This window comes from Ursus arctos, unplaced genomic scaffold (genome assembly GCF_023065955.2).
Source record: "Ursus arctos isolate Adak ecotype North America unplaced genomic scaffold, UrsArc2.0 scaffold_3, whole genome shotgun sequence".
In the NCBI taxonomy this organism is placed as follows: Eukaryota; Metazoa; Chordata; class Mammalia; order Carnivora; family Ursidae; genus Ursus; species Ursus arctos.
In genome coordinates, this window is record NW_026622985.1 from 22,446,235 (window position 1) to 22,471,989 (window position 25,755).

Below are 25,755 nucleotides of genomic sequence, written 5' to 3' on the forward strand. Positions count from 1 at the left end.
TTTTTTTTTTTGAAAATGCTGTTTCTAAGTACATGAAAAATAGTACATAACACCAAGGTTATAGCTGAGAGTATATGTTTATCCAGTGACTTTATTAAGCAAACTTTGAAAATATACAATGCTTCCATTTATATATAATTTTGTCAAAATGTTTAAAAAAAGAATAATATCTGACTTCTTATAAAGGTTAAAAAATAACTTAGTTATTTAAAAAATCTTTCAGAAACTGTACTTCATCTTTCTTCCTTCTTTCAATAATACAGCTACCTAAAATGTATTATTTATACATAAATTAAATAAATGATTATTGAGTAAAAAGGATTTGCTAGACACTTGGAATGCATCAGTGAATAAACCAAATAGTTTTACCCTCTTGGTGCTTATAGTATTAAATTGGCAAAATAATATTTTAAAAGATGTATTTGTTTATTTTAGAAAGAGAGAGTGTGTGTGTGTGCATGTGGGGAAAGGTAGGGGGAGAGGGAGAAGGAGAGAGAGATCTCAACCAGACTCCCCACTGAGCCCAGAGCTCAACAAGGTGCTCAGTCTTAGGACCCTGAGATCATGACCCTATCTGAAACCAAAAGTCAGATGCTTAACCAACTGAGCCACCCAGACGCCCCAGCAAAATTATTTTTAAACTTCATTTAAAATGGAAGAGATTCTTCCTCAACTGTACTCCAAAAATGCTCAAGAATATAAATATTTGCAAAATGACTTTAAAATATAAATAAATAGGGTCCTTGAACTCAGATGGTAAATAGTAATGACTACTTTTCTGGTGCCCTGAGGATTAATAAATTCACTAAGTGGCCCTCTCCCTTAAAGATATTTGCTTAGCTATGTTGCAGGCATCCGTTAAAATACAGTTATAGTATTAAAGTTAAAAAAAAAAAAGTAACTAAAAATAGAATTGTCCAGGTCACCTTCAGATGGATGGAATGACCAGACACTTTCACAAAACAGAGTTAACAAATTCTAGGCTTCTTTTTTATTCTGGATTTGGAAAGCTCACTCTAAGTGTTTAGACCTTCATGATCATATTAAAATACAGACTGTATAAGTTTAGTACCTTGGACTGAAAAAACGCTATACTTCTTTCTTCACAATAAGTAATTTTTTAAAGTGAGAATTTGAAATGCTGAGCCTCAAATAAACTATCTGAAAATTAACAATTTAACAATGTCTTATAGAGTCATAGTAAGTATATTTTATTTAAAATGAATATTTCATGGCGGTCACTGTTACTTTTAAGCCCCCAAAATAGCCTGTAGTTTGGCATAAATGCTCTTTGTAAAGGTGCTGCATAATCTGGAGGAAGTTGTATGAAGAAACAATAACATATTTTTTAATTAAATGTGCTTAAATGTTTTATTTCTGAGTCAGATTTTATAGAATTTATGATAAAGATAATATAGTGATATACCATACACTATTTTTGAAAGTATTAGTCAGAAATACTCATATAAATTAATATAATTTATTACATAATTTACTATAATTTACTATATTTTATGGTGTGAAACATTTATGGAAGGAAGTTTTATATTGTAAATGGTAATACTGCCTATTAACCACTATAGCTTTACATTTTTATTATCTGTAATAATAGTCAGAATTATGTACTTTTTCTTTGAATTTTGACTTGAAATTTGAGGCTCCAAATTCCTCCATATTAAATTACATCCAAAAGTTAAAAGTAGACTCTTCTTGCAATTAGTTTTTATATTAAAAACATAGCACTAAATTATATAATGAATTCTGTAAGTAATTACTCCAGATACCTTAAACATATAAGCACCATAAGGTTTTTTAAAAAATTAAAGTGTTTGCCTGTAAAATAGGACGTAAAATTATTAACTTATGTTCTTGCAACATAAATGTGCATTAATTTTTACCTGAAAGTATAGTGGTAGTTGTTACTGAAAATATTGCTAATTCAAAATATTGAAAGAAAGTTATTTGCATTCATCCCCTGCTTCAGATAAATACCAACATCACTAAAATAAAATATTCTGAAATAAGAAGCATGTCATCCTAACTGAATAGCTCTCTTATATGAAGTGTCAGGGGAAATTGCTTTACTTTAGTACTTATCAGAAAAGCACACAACCCTTATCTCTGACTGGAATTATTAGGAGCAAAATAACTTTGAAATAGCTTGGTTTCTTGCCTTTTGCTAGCTTTGCTTTTTTTCTTAGAAGTATGGTGCATTTTATGATTATAAAGGAGTGACAATCATTGAGGTATTAATGGATGATGATATTATTTCTTTTGCATTATATTTCTTGTGAAACTTTTTACCAAATTGCCTATATTATAATATGATGAAAACATGAATAAGAGAAGAAATACAAGCTCTTTTACAACAGTATTCAATAAATGAAGTAAATGTAAATACCTCAGGAATAGGGAATTTATATGCTTTTCCAATTTAGATTAATTTAATTTGCTTAATTTAGATTAATTATTCAATGAGTTCCCCTTGTACTAGTTGCTCTATTTTTGTTTTTAATGGAAAATTAATGTTCTCTAAAAAATAAAAATTAAACTAATAAGGGAAACAGAGTGGGGAAAGGCATAGAAATTAGGATATGCAATAAACAAATAGTAAATAAATACTGAATAAATGGCTATAATAAAATCATCCTAAAGATATTAGGGTTAAAGAAACAATCATAATGGAAAGAGAATATTTAGAAATGATAAGCAATGAGAACACTGTTTTTAGAAACAGAAAGGATGAAAATTAATTACTAATGGTTCAACTTAAGAATTAGAAAAACTTCATAAAATGCACCTTGAGAAATTAGAAGTAAAGATAAAATCAGAAATTGTTAAATAAATAATACATTAGACAAGCATCTGGCAAGATTGATCTTAAAATAAAACAGCAAGTAAAATTTTGTATAAACATCCAGGAAAGAAAAGGAGGAGCATAACTATCCATAAAATACATACTAAAGAAGTCGTGAGATACGGTCATAATTTAATTTATACCAATAAACTGTGTGAACACATACACACTAAAACAGATGAAAGTTAAAATGTTGTAGGAACATTAAAAAAAAACACATGGCTCAAGGAAAAAAAATAAATTAAAGCATATCAGAACCCCTGCAAGAAATAATGTAACTTAAATTTCTCACATCTCCCCAGCACCCTGCAAAAAAATAAGGGGAAAGCAGAAGTATCTCAAGTACAAACGGCTTCACTAGCCACTCTTATGAATTCAAGGACAAAAAAAATCCCTACTAGGAAAAGTTGCCCAAACCCTTTTATGAAGCTGATAGAACCTTGATATCAGAACTGCATAAGGACATTTTAAGACACTTGCCAATTTGTTCCATTATGAAACACTTTTTTTTTTTTACAGGTTTAAGCAATTCTCCACTACTCTAAGGTCATCGATGTTTCCTGTATATTTTCTTTTCCTTGAATAATTTTAGAAGATTTATACTTTTATTTTATCCTTTACATTTTGGTCTTAATTTATCTGAAATTTTAAAAATTTTAGTTTCGGTATAGTCAATATACAGCATTATACTACTTTCAGGGTGTACACGACAGAGATTCAATACCCAGTGCTCATCGTGACACATGCACACCTTAATCCCCACCACCTATTTCACCCATCACCCTACCCACCTCTCCTCTGGTAACCATCAGTTACCGGTGGTCCAGATTCATTCTTTCCATGGAGCTTTCCAGTGTTCCCATTTATTGAGGAGACAGTCTTTTTCCCATTGGATATTCTTTCCTGCTTAGTCGAAGATTGATCATATAATTGTGGGTTCATTTCTGGGTTTTCTACTCTGTTCTATTGATCTATTTTTGTGCTGGTACCATACTATCTTGATTATTACAAGTTTGCAGTATAACTTTAAGTCTGGAATCATGATACCTCCAGCTGTGCTTTTCTTTTTCAAAATTGATTTGGAATTTATTTTGGGGGATAGAGAAGATAAATATTTATCTTTAAAATTCTCTTTTTATCAAACTGATGGATAATTAAATCAAATATATATTCATATGTTATATGAAAGACTTAGCAGATTTCATTGATCACAAAATCTGTATGAGCCCTTTATAGTGAACCAATGCATGTGTACATTTGGCATGTTATGCTTGATTTTAAACCTGAATCAAAGAGGAAGGTGAAACCATATCACATCACTTAAGGTGAAAATTCTTTAGCTGCAGGCTTAAGAAGACTAACGGGAAGTATAAAAGCTTTAATGCAATAATTGTTAAGAGTTCTCATATGTGGAACATAAGGAATGACGCAGAGGACCACAGGGGAAGGGAGGGAAAACTGAATGGGAAGAAATTAGGGAGACAAACTACGAGAGACTCTGGACTCCAGGGAACAAACTGAGGGTTACAGAAGGGAGGGGGTAGGGGGATGAGGTAGCCAGGTGATGGGTGTTAAGGAGGGCACATGTTGCGATGAGCACTAGGTGTTATATGCAACTAATGGATCGTTGAACACTACATCAAAAACTAATGATGTACCGTATGTTGGTTAACTGAATATAATAAAATAAATTAAAAAAAATAAAAAACAAAATAAAATAAAATAGAGATTCCATTTAAAAAAAAGAGTTCTCATGATGAAAAATGAAATAGGATGAAGAATGAAATGCCCAGAAAGGCATAAGCAACTCCAACTCTCAACAATATATCTGAGGTCTTAATTGTTAATTGCCAGTCCAGCTGTGGGAGACATGAAGTTGAGCCGCGTGATCTCTAAAGTCTTTCTCAATTGGCTGAGTTTTTGATTCCCTGTGAGAAATACTTTTCTTGGGACACCTCCGTGGCTCAGTTGGTTAAGCATTTGGCTTCTGCTCTGGTCATGATCCCAGGGTCCTGGGATTGGGCCCTTTTGGGGCTCCCTGCTCACCGGGGTGTCTGCTTCTGCCCCTCGTCCCTGCTCATGCTCTCTCACTCTCTCTCTTAAATAAGTAAATAAAATCTTTTTAAAAAATACTTTTCTTACAATAAAAGAATTTTGATTAAAAAATTGTCAATAAACCAAGTCTCTTAAATAGCTATGTAGACTGAACCACTATTTTTCAAAAAGACCTCTAATATATTAAATAATGGATAAAAATTCTAACTCTAAAAAAATTAACTCTAAATTAGAATGCATAGGTTCAGGTATAAATACATATACTGTAAACCTATTTTAGGACACATAAGAACAAACTGTAAAATACAACGGTATTGATTCTAGTAGCAAAATGATTGTTGAAGCTAAATTGTCACTTAACATGTCACAATTTTTGACATTTTAACCTGGATAATCAAGTGTTTAAAAAAATAACAACACACTTCTATAACCAGTCAAAGAGATGTGCATGGCTATAGTTAACTAGAAAGTAGAACAAATAAATGAGTGCAATGCCTTATTTAAATTAATACAATGTGTATGTCTACTTTCTCCCTTCCTTGTTGAGAGCCTCAAAGCTGGCATCTACCCACAGTTGGGATATAGAAGGAGGGATCCTCACTCGCAATCATACCTAGATGGCATGAGCTCTACCAATTGTATTATCAACCTGACATAAAAGAGGAAGATTATTTTTTCCTCTAATTCCATACTTTATCTGCCTTATGATCTACTATTTTTTTCTTATCATTATTCAACATCTACTTCCTAATCCATATAAAGTCTAAGGATGTTGGTAAAGCCTTAATAGAATTTTTACTTTATTTGTTTTGGATTTTACTTTTCTAAGAAATTTGAAAATGTAAAAAAAAAAAACTCTTTTGGATGAAAAAATGATCATCTAATTAAAAATAGAAAATCTAATTGCACTTTCTGAAATGTTTGTTTAACATACAACATCTGAGGATTATCTTCTTTATTGTCTACAGTGTCTGTAAAAACTTTCGTAGCTAAAATTAAAAGGGGTAACTAGGTAATGAAAAATGACACAATGTTAAAAGAAATGATTGTTATTAAGCGTTTTTATTTTACCCACAGGTAGTATGAATCGTTGAATATAATATGTATCCCAAGTTTACTCTTGAATTATGTAATTCTTCACAGGGAAGTAGTTGCATAATAGGAAAATAATATCAGATGAGTAAATTGAAACTATTTAGAAGTCTTATAATTATTAGTATATAGAGAAATGAAAAAAGTAATATAAAAAAATCAAAATCTGCATTTTTCAAAAGTGAAAAAAACTGAATATTTTATTTGTAATGGGATAAAGGTTCAGTTTAACACATTCAATCAGATCAATATATAATTCCAAGGGTCACATGCTGATTTTGAGATGAACATGCATTGATAGGGACATGCATGTTAAGCAGTCAAAGACAAAAAATTGCCAGGGCACTGGGCATAGACTCTCCAAAACACCTTTGTCTAACTACAGTCATTGAAGTCATTTGCTGTTACACAACACACTAGCATTATTGGAGCAATAGATATGATGTGGTTTTATCTACTCTCCTGAAAACATTTTTTCAATATTTTCTCTGCAGGTCTTTTGTCAATCATGGAATATTCTTTGAGTGCTTAATCAATCCACTTAAATATTAGCATGAAAATTGTACTAGTGACTTAGTATTGATCACAAACCAAGTAATTACACTTTTTTCTTTTTTTGATATAATGCCTATTTATCTTATTCAGTAAGTATATATGTTCCAGGAACTGTGATGGCCTCTTGTCTAATGATAATCTCATTAGGTAAGACAAATGAATGCATTTGTCAAAAGGTACTTATTATTAAAATGAAGAAATACCAAATTCATAAATCTCTAAAAGTGTTGTAGACATACATCATTGTATTTATACATAAATGCAAATATATAAATCATTGGAATGTGTAATTTTTCATCTTTTTATAATCGGAGGCATTCATTTCAGGTTATACAGTAGTGGTTTGAAGTATTTGTATCTATAAATTATACTCCTAGCAAGCAATGACTAATTATCTTTCTCTACCAATAAATTCATAAAATTATCATTTCTATTTCTATTGCAGAATTATGAAAGTCCATGTGCATTTTCAAAAGCAGAAAACAGCAGTGTAAGCAAATTTAGAAAAATGTGAATTTGATCTGAACATATCTATGTCCATTTTTTTTCTTTCAATAAGAAAAACAGCTAAAACTTCTATAAAATATATCAGTGAACACTGTTCTCTCTTGATGTTTAGAATCTTGAAACAAAGCATATGATGCCTTGAATTAACGCCTTTTTTACTTTCAGTTAGTTATTTTGCATGGCAAGGTACAATTTCCAAATGTTTAAGGTGTCAGAAAAGAATAGTAGCTGCTGATAGAAATTTTCCCCCTAAGGCAGACAGTTTGTACATGTGGATCAATTCAAGACATTAAAAGAAGTAACGAGAAATGAGAATAGGTTACACTCATCTTTATCCTATATAATTCATGCTGTTTCATTTTATTTTGTTTTTGTCTCTGTGGACTTCTGTTTTCCTGGTTCTCTCATCACTCATTCTTCTATACTCTCATTAAATGACTGTTTATTGAATGACCATAATAAGGAGGCACTCTGCTACTCTAGATGTGAATATGGAATGAAACCTGCCAAAAAATAAAAAAATAAGAAAAAGTTTTTGCCCACAGATTTTCTAGGCTATAGTTGGAAAGATTGACATAAAATAAAAAATCAAGAAGTACATTTGTACATCGTGACAAATACTGAAACTAGGGATGTACCAGATTTATAAGTTGTTTCCTATCGAAGAAGACAGCATGCACACACACTCACTCACCTTCTGTGAACATGAGAAAGGAAGAATGGAGCAGATACAACTAGTATTAAGGAAGTGGTTATGGGAAGATGTGTGCTCTCCAATTTAATGGTTTCTGTTCTTTTAGAAAAAAATGTGGAACAGGTTATTCATAAAAATATGACTTTTAGAAAAGTCAAGGATACTCCTAAAAGGTGTGAAAAGGCATTGCAGATCATGGAAAGTATATTTACTAGAGGAATATACTGACACTACTGAGCATTGTGCAATACCTATTTGGTATTGGTGGTGGTGAACACAAAATGACCCACTGTGTCATTTTCTCCAGCAGTGTCTGACCACATGGTTACATAAAGCTTGAAGGTTGACTTCTGGAATTGCTCCGTAATGCAAAGAAAAAGGCAGCGCGGAGGGACAATGGAAGAAAATGTTAAATAATCACACAGATTGAATTAGTAAAATTCAGACTGAAAAAAAAAAAGCATACCTATGACAAATAACCAGATTCCCTCAAAAAATAAATGACAAAGTATATAGAAGAGATAGGAGGATGCGGTCATCAACTAATTGCACTGTATAGACTTTATTTGGATCCTAATTCAAGCAAACTGTAAGAAAATTTAAAAATCTCTATCATTTGAATACTAACTGGCCATTTGATAGTAAGGAGTCATTGTTTATTGAAGTGTGACAATGGCAGTGTTGTGCCATTATTTCTACCTTTTTGAAATACATGCTAAATGTATTTAAATTACATTACAGAGGAAATGATATCAAGTCTTTGATTTCCTTAAAAAGAATCTGTAATGGGAAGGTAGAGGAAGTGGGGTCAGGGTATAAATAAAACAATATTAGCAATAAACTGGTCATTATTGAAGTGAGTGATGGGTACACAGTACACTTTTCTTACTTGTGTACATATGTGAATTTTTCAAATAGCAAGGTGTTTAAGAAAAAGGAGCATATCCCTCAGTAAAACTGTTTAAATCGATCTCTCACTACCTTACTAAATAAAATAAGATTTCTAAGCTAACCCTAAAAACAATCTAGTCTTCATACCTCTAGACATTATACCTCTCCATAACAATTCACCTATATCTATTGCTTTCCCTTCCAAGCTCTACGTCATTCATCAGGCATTGTCTATTAGCCATAAATATGTTTCTCCTTGTCACTGGCTGTCTTCCCTTGCACTCTTCCTTGTATTAGGAGACTCCTTTCTTTCCACTGCAGCTTCTGACTTTTCCAGTCCTTTAAAGATCAGCTCAAAACGACATTTTCTCTATCAAGCCCTTCTCAATCTCCTCTAGGCTGGTTGAATAGTTAGCATGGTCCAGAGTCTTTTGTGCAAGTGACAATTATAGTAAGTTAGATTTGCCTGGTATTAAAGTCATGTGTACTACATATTATTTCATCTACTAAATTGTAAGCTTAGGTTACAGGGCAGTGACTGTCTTTTACATAACTTTGAATTTGTCATCATCAGTGTCTGGCAAGTAACAGATGCCCAATGAAAGTGACAAAAATTTTAAGAGTCACTTATTTAGTATTCTACCCTACCTACTAAAATACACTATGTATATTGTCCAAAGTTATAACCACTTCTGGGTAGACGGGTTTCAGTATCAATTTATAACTCTGCTTTATAAAATAATAGTACGAAATTATTTTTAAATTTCTTACTTGATTTTCTTATATGGGGGTATTTGGGGAAATTGAAACTGGGAGTATTGAATCAAAAAATAAAACAAAGTAAGTATAACTACCATAAATCTACTTTTCTTACAGAGAAAGTGTACTTAGAAAATGCAATTCTTTCTTTAAAAATAACATTAACACATTTTTTATTAAAGAAACCTATTAGCCAGAGGATTCTTCAGTTCCATGCAATCTGCAATCATTCTACTTTCATCAACTCCTAAGAACCAATTCCTTCAGTAATAAAAGAAAAGGCTGCCTGGTGCAATCAATATCAATCTAATTCAAGTAAGACACTTCTCTGTGAACATGCTCATTTGAAATGTCATTATAGCATCAAATGAGACCTAGTAATAAACAATATTCCGCCATTATTGAAAGCAAATTAAAAGTTGCCGATGTTGAAATGATCACAATAAAACTGTTATTATATAATACCTTTATATAAAAAATAAACTACTGAGACTATATCAAAATAAAAGGCTTCTGCACAGCAAAGAAAACAATCAAGAAAACTAAAAGGCAATCTATGGAATGGAAGAAGATATTTGCAAATGACATATCTGATAAAGGATTAGTATTCAGGGCGCCTGGGTGGCTCAGTCGTTAAGCGTCTGCCTTCAGCCCAGGGCGTGATCCCAGAGTCCTGAGATAGAGTCCCACATCAGGCTCCTCCGCTGGGAGCCTGCTTCTTCCTCTCCCACTCCCCCTGCTTGTGTTCCTTCTCTTGCTGGCTGCCTCTCTCTCTGTCAAATAAATAAATAAAATCTTTAAAAATTTTTTAAAAATTTAAAAAAATTTAAAAAAGGATTAGTATCCAAAATATATGAAGAACTTATAAAACTCAACACCCCCAAAACAAAAACAAAAACAAATAATCCAATTAAAAAGTGGGCACAAGACATGAACAGACAATTCTCCAAAAAAGACATACAGATGACTAACAGACACATGAAAAAAGGCTCATCATCACTCATCATCAGGGAAATGCAAATCAAAACCATAGCGAGCTATCACCTCACACCTGTCAGAATGGCTAAAATCAACAACACAAAAAACAACAGGTGTTGGTGAGGATATGAAGAAGGAATCTTCTTGCACTGTTGGTGGGAATGCAAACTGGTGCAGCCACTCTGGAAAACAGTATGGAGGTTCCTCAAAAAGTTAAAATATAGCTACCCTACATCAATCACACTACTGGGTATTTACCCAAGGAATACAAGAACACTAATTCAAAGGGATACATGCACCCCTATGTTTATTGCAGCATTATGTACAAGAGCCAAGATACATGGAAGCAGCCCAAGTGTCCATTCATAGATGCATAATTAAAGAAGAGGTAACATATATATGTGTGGGGGGGTATAATGGAATATTATTCAGCCATAAAAAGAATGAAATCTTGCCTTTTGCAATAACACAGATGGAGCTACAATATAATAGTAAGCAAAATAAGTGAGTCGTAGAAAGACAAATACCATATGATTTCACTTGTATGTGGAATTTAAGAAACAAAACCAATAAGCAAAGGAAAAAAAAATAAGAGAGAGAGAGACAAATCAAGAAACAGTCTCTTAATTATAGAGAAGAGAGAACAAACTGATGGTGACCAGTGGGGGGTAGGGGGATAGGTTTACTATGTGATAAGGATTATAGAGTGCACTTGTGATGAGCACAGGGTAATGTATGAAAGTGTTGAATTACTATATTGTACACCTGAAGCTAATATAACACTGTTTGTTAACTAACTGGAATTAAAATAAAAACTTAAAATGAAATAAAATACTTGTATTTAATATGGAAATCATGAGATAGCCCTGTAGTTTTTAAGGCTTAAACTTGTTAGCAAAATTCATAAACGGAAAAAAAGTATAAAACTTGGGTCAGTCGATAATCATTCTCAAAGCTTTAAATTAATTAGAGATTCAAAATATTCAATGTACTATTAGATTTGAGACGTGAGATGAGTGGGTCCAGGGAGATTGTTTTATCAATCCCTGCCTTCAGGAATCAGGCCACGGAGGGAAAGATGGATAATATGGTAGCTGATGCTGAGCAAGGTTACAGAGCTCACTGGTTAGACAGAGAGGTAACCTTCCCAGTTCACCTGACACTTTACATCAAAAACCAGGGATGTACTGTATGTACTGTATGACACCTAGAAGGTGTTCATTCCATGAAGCTGCCCCTTGGTTGACCCTAAAAAGAGTTATAGTGACCTTTTAACTTTATCCAGTTATCTTCTTTACCCGGTATTATTTATAATTTAAGAAAGTCATCCCAGGTATGACTTAGGTATTGCAAGAAGGTAGAAAAAAATAGCAATAACATTGAATACTTGAAAAATATTTGAAAAGAAATGGATAATAGGTTTAATATGGTAACATTTCCTAGAGATAAATGGAGTTTTAAAGAAAAAAAATCATATATGAATTAATAATTACAGTATGGAGAAGCAGAGTTATGTTCAACATGTCAGCAATGGAATGTGGCTTTCAGAAATACTAATGCTTACTTTAACTGTACCATTTCAGTTGGGCAAAAGCTATACTGTAGAGGGATGAGAAATGTGTGCATGGTTGCCTTTGTATTCTTTAAGAATTAGGAAGTGATATAATCTATAATCTGGTAGTGGAGTGTGTTGAGTTTGGCTCTGTGCCGTGAAAATACTTTTATAGTTTGGCGTAAAGAATGAGGTGAAAAGGGTGGCTTCTGAAGATCTGGAAGATCATAAGGCAACATGAGGACCCAGCTGGGATCTGAGATCCTGATGTTGTAGTGCCCATCTGCATCACTGAGGGATGTCCTGTTCGGCAGCCTGACTGTAGAAAGTGGGTCAGCAGTCGGATCTGATGAGGGGTGTAGAGGTATTAAACCGGGTGGAGTGCTGGAACAAAAGGACAAGAGTATTGAGGGTGCAGGCAAGAGAATTGCTGAAATAGAGGATGGAGTCTGGACAGAATTTGACAGTAAAGCCAGAAAAGGATAATATATTTGAGTGAGATCTTGAATATTTGCCTTATTCTAGTTTTTACAATTTTAAAAGGACCACCAAGCACGTCCAGAAGACAGGGATTGGAAAAGTAAAGTTTGAGGACAACATAACTAACATAAAAGGACTTGTTCAAAAGACTGAGTCTATTTAAGCAGAAGACTTAGATCATCATATTCAATATTCAAAATCTCTGTCCATTTTCACCTGGGAAAGTCTCCGGACTTTCCTCTGTGGCTTCAGAGGAAATTATTGGGACCTATTTGTGAAGATATACAAATTAGATTTTGGCTTAATCTAATTTGCTTCCCTATGGAACTGTCCATAATTGGCATGGAAAGATGGCTTTATGTCAGCCTATCACTAGTGCTTTTCAATTAAATCTTCAATAATATTAGTATGAACATAGTAAAGAATCTATTATTCAGATAGGGCTAGAGCAAACAAATTTAAGGTAAAGTCTTCAATTCCAAATCTGTTAAAATGTGTAAATTCTGAATGGGATAGGCTGGTGATGGGTGGTGGGGAGGGCACGTATTGCATGGTGCACTGGGTGTTATACGCAACTAATGAATTCATCGAACTTTACATCAAAAACCAGGGATGTACTGTATGGTGACTAACATAATAAAAAAATATTTTTAAAAATATGTAAATTCTGGCATATATCTTTTTTAATTAATAAAAATTATGCTACTATATAAATCTCATTAATTTAAAAAATTAGTTTCATATATTTATGTAAACACATATACAAAGTTCATCGGAATATAACAGTATTATTTTCTCTATTTGCAGACATAAGCTTAGGCTCATTGAATATTACTATTTATCTCTTGTCTAGAGTTCAGTGTGGAGCCACAGCCCACATGTGTCTATTGAGCACTTGAAATGTGGCTAGTCTGAACTGAGATGTTTGTAGATACAGATAAATAGAAGATACTACTATCAACCTATTGGGTTAAACAAAATATATTATAATTAATTTCACCTTTTTTTAAACCTTTTTAAAAATGCTACTAGAATATTAAAAACTGTGGCTCAGATTGAATTTCTATTTATGATGCTGCTCTTGGGTGGAGAATAATAGGGTTCAACAATGTAGTTCTTTTTATAGTTAAATCACTACATTACAAACATTATCCTTTGCATTCCTCTATAGTGTTTATTCATTGATTTAATCCAGCTATGTGCCAAGCATTATCTGGGCTCCAGAGAAAAAGCAATGAACAAAACAGAGGGGGAAAAAAAAGAATTCCAGCCCTAAAGCAATTTACCTTCTTACATAAGGAGAAAAACAAATAACAAATTAATAAAATATATACTATGTCAGATGATAATGGTTGTGGAAAAAATAAGGCAATGAGTCGAGATTGGGGTTGCTGGAGGGGGAAAAAGCACTATCGATCCTGCATTTGCAATTGCATTTTCACAGATGGACTGGGAGGGCCTCACTAAAAAGGTAATAACATACTCAAAGGAGGGAGGGCATGAACCATGTGACTGTCAGGAGGAAGTAAGTGACAAGCAAAGGAAAGATCAAGTGGAAAGCTCCAGATGCCTTACTTGGGTGGGGTATTCAAATAATAGCAACTACTAAGTCATTGTAGGCACTTTCCCCTTTTCTGCTCTGCTCTGTAGGAGATAAGATACAATTGAAGGGGCACCTGACTGGCTCAGTTGGTGAACCATGTGACTCTTGATCTCGAGGCTGTGGGTTTGAGCCCAACATTGATGTAGAGAGTACTTAAAAAAAAGTTTGTTAAAAGATACAATTCAAGAATTTTAGCAGAGCAAAAATTTATTTTTCCTTATAATTATAAAAAGCAAAATATAAAAATGAATCTTTCTGTGGGAGATTATACAGGGGCATGGGTAGAGGCTGATGACTAGTTAGGAGGCAAAAATGATGGTGGCTTGGACCAAGGTGGTAATGGTGGAGGTTATGACAAGTGGTCAGATTCTGGAGATAGAGCCTCCAGAATTTGCTGGCAGATTGGCTGTATTCTGTGAGGGGAAAGGAGGTGTCAGGGATTCTTTTAGTGACCTTTCCCCTCTATTATACTGTTAAATTGACATTAGAAAAAGGCACATAATCAGAATTGTTTTTATAACGAACATGTCTTTCTGCTCTAAGAGTCTGACTTTCTGGGTGGGGTTGGGGTAAGTAAAGACTTGTTTTCAGAAATACACAGATTAGAACTTAAGTTTGTCCCTAACAATAGCATCAAATTTTAAAAATTTTAAATGATGAGGATGATCGAACCACTGAGGCATTAGTTAGACTGATTTTTCCTCCCCAGTTTACTTAGAGAAAATATCAGAAATAACCAATACATTAAAAGCTGTATAAAATTGGAATTCAGGTATCAGTTATTGAATCTGTATTACTTAAGAAGAGCTTTCAAAGAGCACAAAGTAGAGCTCAGTGTCAAGCCATGTTATTCCACAGGGTTACTTATTTTCAGTGCTTTTGGCATTTGGAGCCAAATCATTCTCTGTTATGGGGCTGTCTGTGCACTGCAGGAAACTTAGCCTCATTCTTGGCCTTTACCCACCAGAAAACAGTAGCTGCTCTCCATGGAGCTGTGATAACAAATGCTCCCTGATGATTAGAATCTTTTCTTAACATTATAACAAATTAACGGCTTATTAATTAGATAACTAAAGTAGTAGCTGACATTTATAAAAAACACATTATACCGGGCAACTTCCTATATGTGTCAAAGGCATAATCTCATTTATTTACCAGAGCCATACAATGAGGGGGTTACTCTTCTGTCACTTTACAGATGAAGAAATTGCAGTTTAACCTATTAACTCACTTCCCCAAAGTCTCAAGGTGAGGGAGTGGAGGAAGTGGGATGATCTGAAATCTGGGCCCTTCTTAACATTCCTTCACAGAAGACTCTTCAAACCAAGATTCATTCACAAATTTGTCTCCATGACTTGAAAATACGCAGTGGAGGAGTGCCTGGGTGGCTCAGTTGGTTGAGTGGTTGAGCGTGGCCAACTCTTGGTTTCTGCTGAGGTCATGACCTTGCGGGTGGTGAGATCAAGCTACGCACTCAGCAGGGAATCTGCTAGAGATTCTTTCTCCTTCTCCCTCTCCCTCCACTCTCATGAGCTCTCTCTCTCTCTCTCAAATAAATAAATAAGTCTTTAAAAAATATGCAGTGGATTTAATGAAAGTATCAAAGCTAGGTTACCACTTAATATTGTTTATCAGAAAGAAAATAGCTTGGTTTAATAAGTGCTTCCATTTTTAACTTATTAAAACTTTTCCATTCGTATATGTGCAAACATATAATTTAGAAAATGTATTGTTGCCTAATCAAATTATAACATTGTTAATATTCTTGAAGATTTATCTTTAACCAAAAATCTCATGATAGCAACTTTGTAAACAAGTAGGTTTAATTTTTTTTTTTTTTTTTAGGAAACATTTTAAATTTTAACCTGGATTTCATTAAAATGTTTCTTCAGCTGTGTGAAGGGCTGTGAAGAAGTGGGAGAAAGAGCAGAGTGTGACAAAAATATGACAAAGGAGTTAAGAAAAACATTTCAGGAACAAAGAGAACTAATTAACTCAAGCATATGGTTCATCTCATTCTGGTAAGAGCTAAATGCCTTTTATGCACTCCAACTGTTCAAAGTACCATGGTGTGGCTACCCATATGATCATAAAGAGAGAAACTATTAAAAAGCATTGAAATTCATAATGCATACTATATTTTACATAATAATAATCCTTTCCTTCCTAATGTGTCGTTCCAATATATTAAAATTTCTGGTTAATTAGAAATTTTTAAAAAATGATGACAAATATAATATATGCCAAAGTTGAGTAGATTTCTTTTAGTGTTTCAGAAATATCAGTGGTTAAAAAATAGTTATTCCTTAATTCTATGAAGATTGAAGTAAATAATGTGCAGAAAAATGTAATGAATCTTTACTACTTCCGGACATTTCTCTAAGTGTATTCTCTAAGTGTAATAGCTTCGAAAATTCTTTTGTGAACGACCTCTTTCTCTTAAATGTGTATTTTAGAATACAAGGAAGGCATCATAGTAAATTGAGTTTTGAATGAGATTCACACTCCTATATAATTTCTGTTTAACACAAAATATTTCCAATCTAATTATTTCAAAGCAACATCTTCAGAAGAAACATTAAATTTTTTAATTAAAAAATTTTTAAATTATTTTTATTCTTTCCCAAACTAAATACTTCATTTTCTATTGATATTTACTGGAGAGTGTTGTTACTGGTCATTCTGAATACCCATGCCCTGCTATTGTCCTAAGTAGACCAAGTAGTGAATGAAGATTTGCTCTTATTCTCTACAAAAGGTTATTTTCTGCCTTAAGTATCTGCCAGGGGCTCCCTAATTTGTGATCTTCTCAAAAGTGTGACTCAAACCTCATCTACCTCTCAGTCATCCTCAGACTTGAGCTGACATCAGAATCTCCTGCGGGCTTGTTCAAACACAGAGTGCTGGGTTGCACCCCCAGAGTTTCTGATTCAGTAGGTCTCAGGTGGGACCTGAGAGTTGTGTTTCTGACATGTCACAGATAATACTGGTGTTGCTTGCTGGTCCAGGGACTATACTTGAGAACCTCTGTGTTTGAGGAAACCTTCCCTGAAAAACCAAACTCTGATCAGTTGCATATCCTGAGAGCTCTTAGCATTCATCATCGAAGTGTAGTATATACATTTTAACATTCAATGATACATTTCAAAATTATTTTCAAATCTTATTTAATTTGTAAATTCAGTAACAATAAGAAAGATCCTATTTCTTCTGTGTTTTTCAGTGTATCAGGTACTTTGTCCCTCATAAAACGCCGGTTTTTAGCAGGTATGATAGAAATATGAGAAATGTACAAAAGTGGTTTTAATTCATTAGGTATTTCTTTGTACACTATATTATTTGTTTTTTTTAATATTTTTTTATTTGCTTATTTGAGAGAGAGAGAGCAGAATGAGTGAGAGAAAACACGAGTGGTGGGGGGGAGGGACAGAAGGAGAAGCAGGCTCCCCACTGCTCAGGGAGCCCTGTCTTGGGACTCGATTCCAGGATCATGAGCAGGTGCTTAACCGACTGAGCCACCCAGGCACCCCATACACTATATTATTTGGATTTATTTTTATGCCATATTTTTATATTTTGAAAATAAGTAGCAGGTAAAATAAGAGAGAATTAATTCAGGAAAGTCATCTTGGAGTAAAACCTCAAAACTAAGCCTGATGCTATCAATAATTAGATTTATTATTTGGGATAAATAATTTGTCCCCTCTGGTTTTCAGTTTCTTCTTCTATAACTGAGGGTATTGGATTAAATGAGGTCTAATCCTGGGAGTAAGTTTTAAATTGGATGATAACTGTAAAAAGCACGCACACATTGTTTTCTCACAGATTGGTGTTACTTTCATGTTATCCTCAAACACACACAATGGTTTATACACAAAAAAGAGTGAAGATTCCAAGCCCTTTCTTTAAAAATTGGCCACCTGATCTGCTAACCCAAAAAGATGTGGAAGAATTACAGGGATGCCATACCTTTGAGGAAGATGTCAGCTTTTCTACATGTCTAAAGCAGTAGATAAAAAAGGGTAATATTTCTCATCCATGGTACAATGTGCCATCTAATTATAAGTAGAATTTCATGTGGGTTTTCAATGAACTTGATATAGAATTTTTTTAAAAAGTAACAAAACCCTCAACTGTAAAGATATCAACTATCTTTGAAGAATAATTTATAGTTTAAAATAAACCTATCACGTTGAGTGTAAGAATAAAATGTGTTATCCTTAAGTTAGGTTTTAATATAAACCTCAATGTGTAGTTTGTTCCATAGAATTAATGAATACACACCATTGCTTATTTTCCATTTGTTTTATTGATTTAATAAGTAAGAATTCTAAATTGTACTTTGAAGAGCTATTTTTTCACTCCCCTTAACAAAAGGGTTTTATTTCAGTACTTTTTATTTCCCTTAATAATGTTAGTGCCCATGGCATTTAATAAATCTTGTAAATTAGTATAAAAATGTATCAGCCCACATTCTTGTTTTTTATGAGTCTGACTTCCCTGTCGGGTATGCTGAAAGAAAAATATATCTGTATCACAATTCTTTTAGAACAGTTTGGAATAATTTTTGTTTACCTTAACAGAGAGGAGTAAGGATCTGAGTCTATCTTAGAATTAAGGTTTTTTATTGATGCTTATAGTATTTTTGTGGACTGTAAATTCACTTTTCTTTGATTAACAAACATCAAAAAACAACAAAAGCAGCACACGCAAAAGCAAATAAACCAACAAGACACTGAGCTTCTCCCTGTCATCCTTCTCTTTTGCCTACTCAGCACATTTGCTACATTTTTCCAAGTAATAAAGATGAGCCACTTTGTTAATTACAAGACCAGAAGGAATGTACAAATAAGAAGCTTTTTTTCTATTCATTAACTGCTTTGATCCCATTCGACCTGAGAACTATCAGGATCTTTGGTTTCTCAAAGGCATTGTTGACTATTCAAAGAAAAATGAATGTGCAGATGGGTTTCGCAGAATAGGTTAGCCCATTGGCTGTGCCCTTTACTAGCTGTGTACATTTGAGATATTTTCTTAATTTCTCTGTGTCCAAGTTGTTTTTCATCTGCAAAGTGTAAATATTTTTTAAAGGCACTTTGTAAAACAATTTTTGTATCCGTTTCCAAAATTTTAATTTTTTTCCAGTTTCATTAAGGCATAATTGACAAATAAAAAATATATATACTTAAGGTGTACAGTGTGATATTTTGATATAGGTACATATTATTAAGTGACTATCACAATCAAGCTAATTATAATATTCATCACCTCACATAATTACTTTTGTTGTTGTTGTTTTGGTGGTGACAACATTTAAGATCAACTCCATTAGCAAATTTCAAGTACACAGTACGGGATTATTAACTGTAGTCACCCTGCTGTACATTAGCTATGAGAACTTACTCATCCAGCATAACTGAAACTTTGTACATTTTGACCAACATCTCCCCATTTGCCCTACCCCCTAGTCCACTAAAAAAGTTGAACTCATAAAATACTTCTCCAATCAGGCAGCAACTGCCACCCCAATATTGTGCCGCCTAGTACCCTTGTGCAAAGCACTTCTATTGCTCTTATCAACTGTATTGTAAAGACGTGCTTCCTACCCACTAGCCTCTAAAAGCAAACCCATCAACAAAATAAGTTTAAAACTTTAAGGGTAAAGTCAGTGTTTAATTCTTCATAACTCTAGTAGCTCCCAGAACCTTAAAGTATTCACTTAATAAACAAAATAATTTTTGCTGATAAAATTAGTAATTTTACTGATTTGTGGTAGATACAGTTTTGATATTTAGGACCCTGTAAAGCATCAGTGAAGAGTGCATTGGCTTGGTCAGTGTGCTGTTACAGCTGAATCAGAAACATATGTTAAAAGGAAATGAGCTTCCCAAGTGGGTAAAATAATCTTGAATTAATGTACGTAATAAAGCAGGCATGACAGGACTTGCTAACTCTCTAAAATATCATTATAGCACTTAGTGTAATCTCATTTTTGTACTTAGTAGCATCATTGTGTAACTTGGCCTCGAAGAATTTAATTTTAGAAAGTCTAAAGTACACTTCTGGGGAAAATTTTGGAAGAATCTACATTGCCAACTAAGCTTTTCTTCTGTCCTCTAAATTGATATAGGGAAACATTTATTTTTGTTCCCAGAAAGTAAAAGTAGTCAGAATGGCAAATTACCCACAATTAATGAACTGAACAAAATCAAATTTTACAATATTCTTTTTATTTAAAGAAAAGCCATACTAGAAGAAATATTTCTATAAATGGCATGTTTAATGGACAACACTTTAAAGAAATGTCTTATCTGCATGTAAAGAAGCATCTTTATTTGCAATGATTATTTCCAATTGGAATAAAATGTGGAAATATAATTGTTCCTTCCTTGTAATGATGCGAAGTACACACTGGTATTAAACAAATTGTATTTTGCTTAATTAATTGTAATGATCGAGGCATTCTGACATTATTATGCAGTCTTTGTTAGCTAAAGTTCAACTTTGATCCACCTACCATTTCAGCAGATTAGAAATATAAGCCAGGTTTTGACTTACAAATTAATTTCATGTCAGTTTTATTCTATTATTTTAATCCTGAATAAATATATTTCATTAACTAAAAGGCAGAGCCCCTTAAGGAAAGTAATGATAATTGCTAATATGTATTTACATAAATTCAGTTCCTCAATGTCACTTTATAAGTGTCAGAGCTGGATTCAATCTCAGGTCTCCTGATGCTAAATTCCTAGCTCTGTGCATTCTATGATATTGCTTATGCCAATAAACTTGTTTTTTTGTGCCCCGTATCCCTTTTTACATATTCCAACTCTGTGCAGATGCTGGCTTCAAAGGTTATCCAGTCTCTGCCCCATTCTTTCACTTCCTTCTGCTCTTGGCAATGTGACAATGAGTCTAGTAGACATTCTGGTAAACTAGCCACTATTAAAGAGCTAATAATCCATGTCCAAGATTGAGATCAATAAAACATGCTTATCTTAAGATTTTTAGTAGCAATGTGGTAGGGTTTTTTGGTCACCATTGGCTTTACAATTCCCAGTTGCTTTACATATATAAAGCAGGTATTCCTTTTCAGAATTACTTGAGTAAATGAACCCCCTTTTGAAATATTAGAATTTCCTCATTCTCACTTTTAATCATTATCTTTACTTTGCCATCCTTATCTCGCATTTTTCAACTGGCCAAAGTACCTTACAGGCAATGTGTCATCAAACTAAAATATACTTCTATTTAGCAAAAATGGAAAAACAAACTATTAACTATTGAGCACAGATGAGAATATACAGATAGGGCTTATAGCATCATTACCAACATTGGAACAAAATCTGAAATTTCTGATTTCCAGCATGCCCTGGTGGTGCTGATTTGACCATGCTTTAAAAAAATTAACCATGGTAATAATTTTTGAACATTGAATGACAACTAGATTATGTTTCCAAAATATATCTTTCCAATTTTTTATCATCTAAAATATAAAGCAAAAACAAAGCCCAAATAACCAAAAAAAAGCTCTATGCCTTGATTAATAATTTTTGAAATTATGTATTAGCTATTCAATAATTCAATATAAAATAATTTGCACATTTTAAAAATGAGAAAAATCCTCTCCTTATGGATTGCATTTATACCTGAGATTCATGTGTTTGTCCCTGGTATTCATCAGGAGATTAAATGACAGCAGATACTCCTTTGTTTAGGCTTTTATTCCCCAACAGGCAAACCTGTTTCCCCAGTTTTAGGACACAGAAGTGGCTAAGAGGATGAGACCACGAGTAAAGGAATGGGTTCCAGACATAAAATACCTATGGCTATAAAGGGAGGAGCAGATGGTGTACATCAGAATTCTCCAAATAATAAGGAATGTACTATTTTTTGTGGATCCCTAAAACCTGGTCTTAAAATCCTTAACAAGCTGAACACACTTGCTCCAGGCTGTTCGCTCATTAGAATGTAAAACAATTAAGCCTTCTTGATAAGGGGAAAGCGAGTTCTGAAGCTACGTTGGTCCTTTCTGACAGAATCCTGAGTTACAAGTTAGATGTGTAAATTAAAGTTGATAAAAATATAATAAAGAGTCCCAAACCAAAAATAGTCATCAGCCTTTCTTTCTTGCCTCCCGGACTCTTTGGCTTTCCCCTCCTGCTTTCCCTTACTGCTTCTGTCGCGGCTCCATCTGCTCCATCTGCTAAGGTCCACTTAACAGTGTAGCGCTTGTTGGTTTAAGAAAAAGCGTGCCAAACGAAAGGCTTCCAATAAGTGATTTTTCTGCTAAAACGTAAGGTAATTTGTAGAGCCATCAAAGTCCAAATGTTTTTTAACTCTCGTATCTGTGTGTATACATATGTTGTTGGGCAACGGATCCTGCAAGAAAAATTGTGTAGCTTGTCAAGGAGTCATTGCCTCTTACAAAATTGTTAAGAAAACATTAAAAAAAAAAAGGACTTTGGAAGACAGGTTAACTGCTTAATAACTAACTTCTTTCTTAAGTCCACTTTAATCATGCTCACTTTGCTCACAATTAGTGTCACAGAGGTAAATAAGCTCCTGTGAGAACACTTCGATCTCAGTTGGTGTTTGGGTAGAAAAATAAGTTTTGTTCCTTATACCACCTGAATTGATTTTCTGAAATAATATATGAGGAGTATTTTTTTTTTCAGGCAATGTAATTGCCTTGTTTTCCCTTTAGGGATGAATACAGAAGAATGCATTTCCTAAAACTGAAGAAATACATATTATTACCAGGAATAGATTTTGTATAATGGAAAAAATATTGACCTAGAAATCAGGACTTCTGAGCTCTAATCCTTACTCTGTAACTACCAAAGTTATTTTCCCTTCAGCAAATATCAGTTCTCTGGGTCTCACTTTCCTGAACTGTAAGAAAGGGCTTTGGACTTAGTCTTTAAAGTACTGTCAAATTCTCGACATGATACTCTATATGGAAAACCCAAAAGAAGCCACTCCCAAACTATTAGAAGTTATAGAGCAATTCAGTAACGTGGCGGGATACAAAATCAATGCTCAGAAATCAGTTGCATTTCTGTACACGAATAACGAGAACGAAGAAAGAGAAATCAGGGAATCCATCCCATTTACAATAGCACCAAAAACCATACGTTACCTTGGAATTAACTTAACCAGAGACGTAAAGGACCTTTATTCTAGAAACTATAAATCACTCTTAAAAGACATTGAGGAAGACATAAAAAGATGGAAAGATATTCCATGCTCATGGATCGGAAGAATTAACATAGTTAAAATGTCCATGCTACCCAGAGCAAACTACACTTTCAATACTATCCCGATCAAAATACCGAGAACGTTTTTCAAAGAACTGGAACAAATAGTCCTTAAATTTGTATGGAACCAGAAAAGACCCCGAATCTCCAAGGAACTGTTGAAAAGGAAAAACAAAGCTGGGGGCATCACAATGCCGGATTTCGAGCTGTACTACAAAGCTGTGATCACAAAGACAGCATGGTACTGGCACAAAAACAGACACATAGACCAATGGAACAGAATAGAGAGCCCAGAAATGGACCCTCAGCTCTTTGGGCAACTAATATTTGATAAAGCAGGAAAAAACATCCGGTGGGAAAAAGACAGTCTCTTCAATAAATGGTGCTGGGAAAATTGGACAGCTACATGCAAAAGAATGAAACTTGACCACTATCTCACACCATACACAAAAATAAACTCCAAATGGACGAAAGACCTCGATGTGAGACAGGAATCCATCAAAATTCTAGAGGAGAACATAGGCAGCAACCTCTACGACATCAGCCAAAGCAACCTTTTTCATGACACATCCCCAAAGGCAAGAGAAACAAAAGATAAAATGAATTTATGGGACTTCATCAAGATTAAAAGTTTCTGCACATCCAAGGAAACAGTCAGAAAAACTAAGAGGCAGCCCACGGAATGGGAGAATATATTTGCAAATGACACTACAGATAAAGGACTGGTATCCAAGATCTACAAAGAACTTCTCAAACTCAATACACGAGAAATAAATAAACAAATCAAAAAATGGGCAGAAGATATGAACAGACACTTTTCCAATGAAGACATACAAATGGCTAACAGACACATGAAAAAATGTTCAAAATCATTAGCCATCAAGGAAATTCAAATCAAAACCACACTGAGATACCACCTTACGCCAGTTAGAATGGCAAAAATAGACAAGGCAAGAAACAACAATTGTTGGAGAGGATGTGGAGAAAGGGGATCCCTCCTACATTGTTGGTGGGAATGCAAGTTGGTACAGCCACTCTGGAAAACCGTGTGGAGGTCCCTTAAAAAGTTAAAAATTGAGCTACCCTATGATCCAGCCATTGCACTACTGGGTGTTTACCCCAAAGATACAGACGTAGTGAAGAGAAGGGCCATATGCACCCCAATGTTCATAGCAGCAATGTCCACAATAGCTAAATCGTGGTAGGAGCCGAGATGCCCTGCAACAGATGACTGGATTAAGAAGTTGTGGTCCATATATACAATGGAATATTACTCAGCAATCAGAAAGAATGAGTTCTCAACATTTGCTACAACATGGATGGCACTGGAGGAGATAATGCTTAGTGAAATAAGTCAAGCAGAGAAAGACAACTATCATATGATTTCTCTCATCTATGGAACATAAGAACTAGAATGATCAGTAGGGGAAGAAAGGGATAAAGAAAGGGGGGGTAATCAGAAGGGGGAATGAAACATGAGAGACTATGAACTATGAGAAACAAACTGAGGGCTACAGAGGGGAGGGGGGTGGGGGAATGGGATAGACCGGTGATGGGTAGTAAGGAGGGCACATATTGCATGGTGCACTGGGTGTTATACACAACTAATGAATCATCGAGCCTTACATCGAAAACCGGGGATGTACTGTATGGTGACTAACATAATATAATAAAAAATCATTATTAATAAAAAAAAAAAAAGAAACAGAAAAAAAAAATAAAGTACTGTCAAATTCTGAAATTATATTTTACCTATCTTGATGCAATTAAATGTGTTTCTGCGAGTGTGCTTCCATTACCTCTTACACGACCAGTTTTTTGGGTTTTCTTTTCCTTGAATTTCTCAGAGATTACAGACATTAACATAAGGACAATGGAAGATAAAAAACTTGTTTTAGGTAAATGCAAATTAGAGTTCAGAAACTCCATCACAAATATCATAAAATTCTCAGCCTCCTAGCTCATCATAATTTAAATGTTTTTGAAAATCCATGTATTAATTAAGAGAAGTGAGAGATAATTTACTGAATTCACAAGCAATGAGCAGATTGCTATGTCAGCCCAATATGCAATTTGATAGTAGATTTAAAGAATATCAGAGCAGACAGGAATTTTATAACTTTTTCTTTTCACAAATATGTAAAAAGAAGGAGAGGCAGCGAATGATTTCTTCTGTGTGTTCTTTTACAACTTTATTGGAGTAAATTTATATATAATAAACTGCTAATTTATAGAGTACAATTTTGTGTTTTGACGTTAAGTATACACCTGTGAATGTCCCACCAAATTAACAGAATTGTCATATTCTTTACCCCCAAAAGCTTCTCTGTGCCTTTTTGTAACCCTTTCCTACGTTTTCCTATTCATCCCCAGGCAACCAGTGACCCGTTTTCTGCTTCTGTATATTAGTTTGCATTTTCTATAATTTTTTACAAATGCAATTATACAATATTATCCCCCCCTTTTGGTCTG

The 25,755-nt window shown here is 33.9% G+C and overlaps 1 long non-coding RNA gene across 1 annotated transcript in view; it reads left to right on the forward strand.

The window, feature by feature from the left end:
- Nucleotides 1-23,096, forward strand: part of LOC130541846 (uncharacterized) — a 296,885-nt gene extending 273,789 nt beyond the window's left edge. Inside the window, exons 4-5 of the long non-coding RNA XR_008956463.1 lie at nt 15,869-16,044; nt 22,731-23,096. This is a non-coding gene — a long non-coding RNA (uncharacterized LOC130541846). The remainder of the gene's footprint in view (nt 1-15,868; nt 16,045-22,730) is intronic.
- The last annotated feature ends 2,659 nt before the right edge of the window (nt 23,097-25,755 follow it).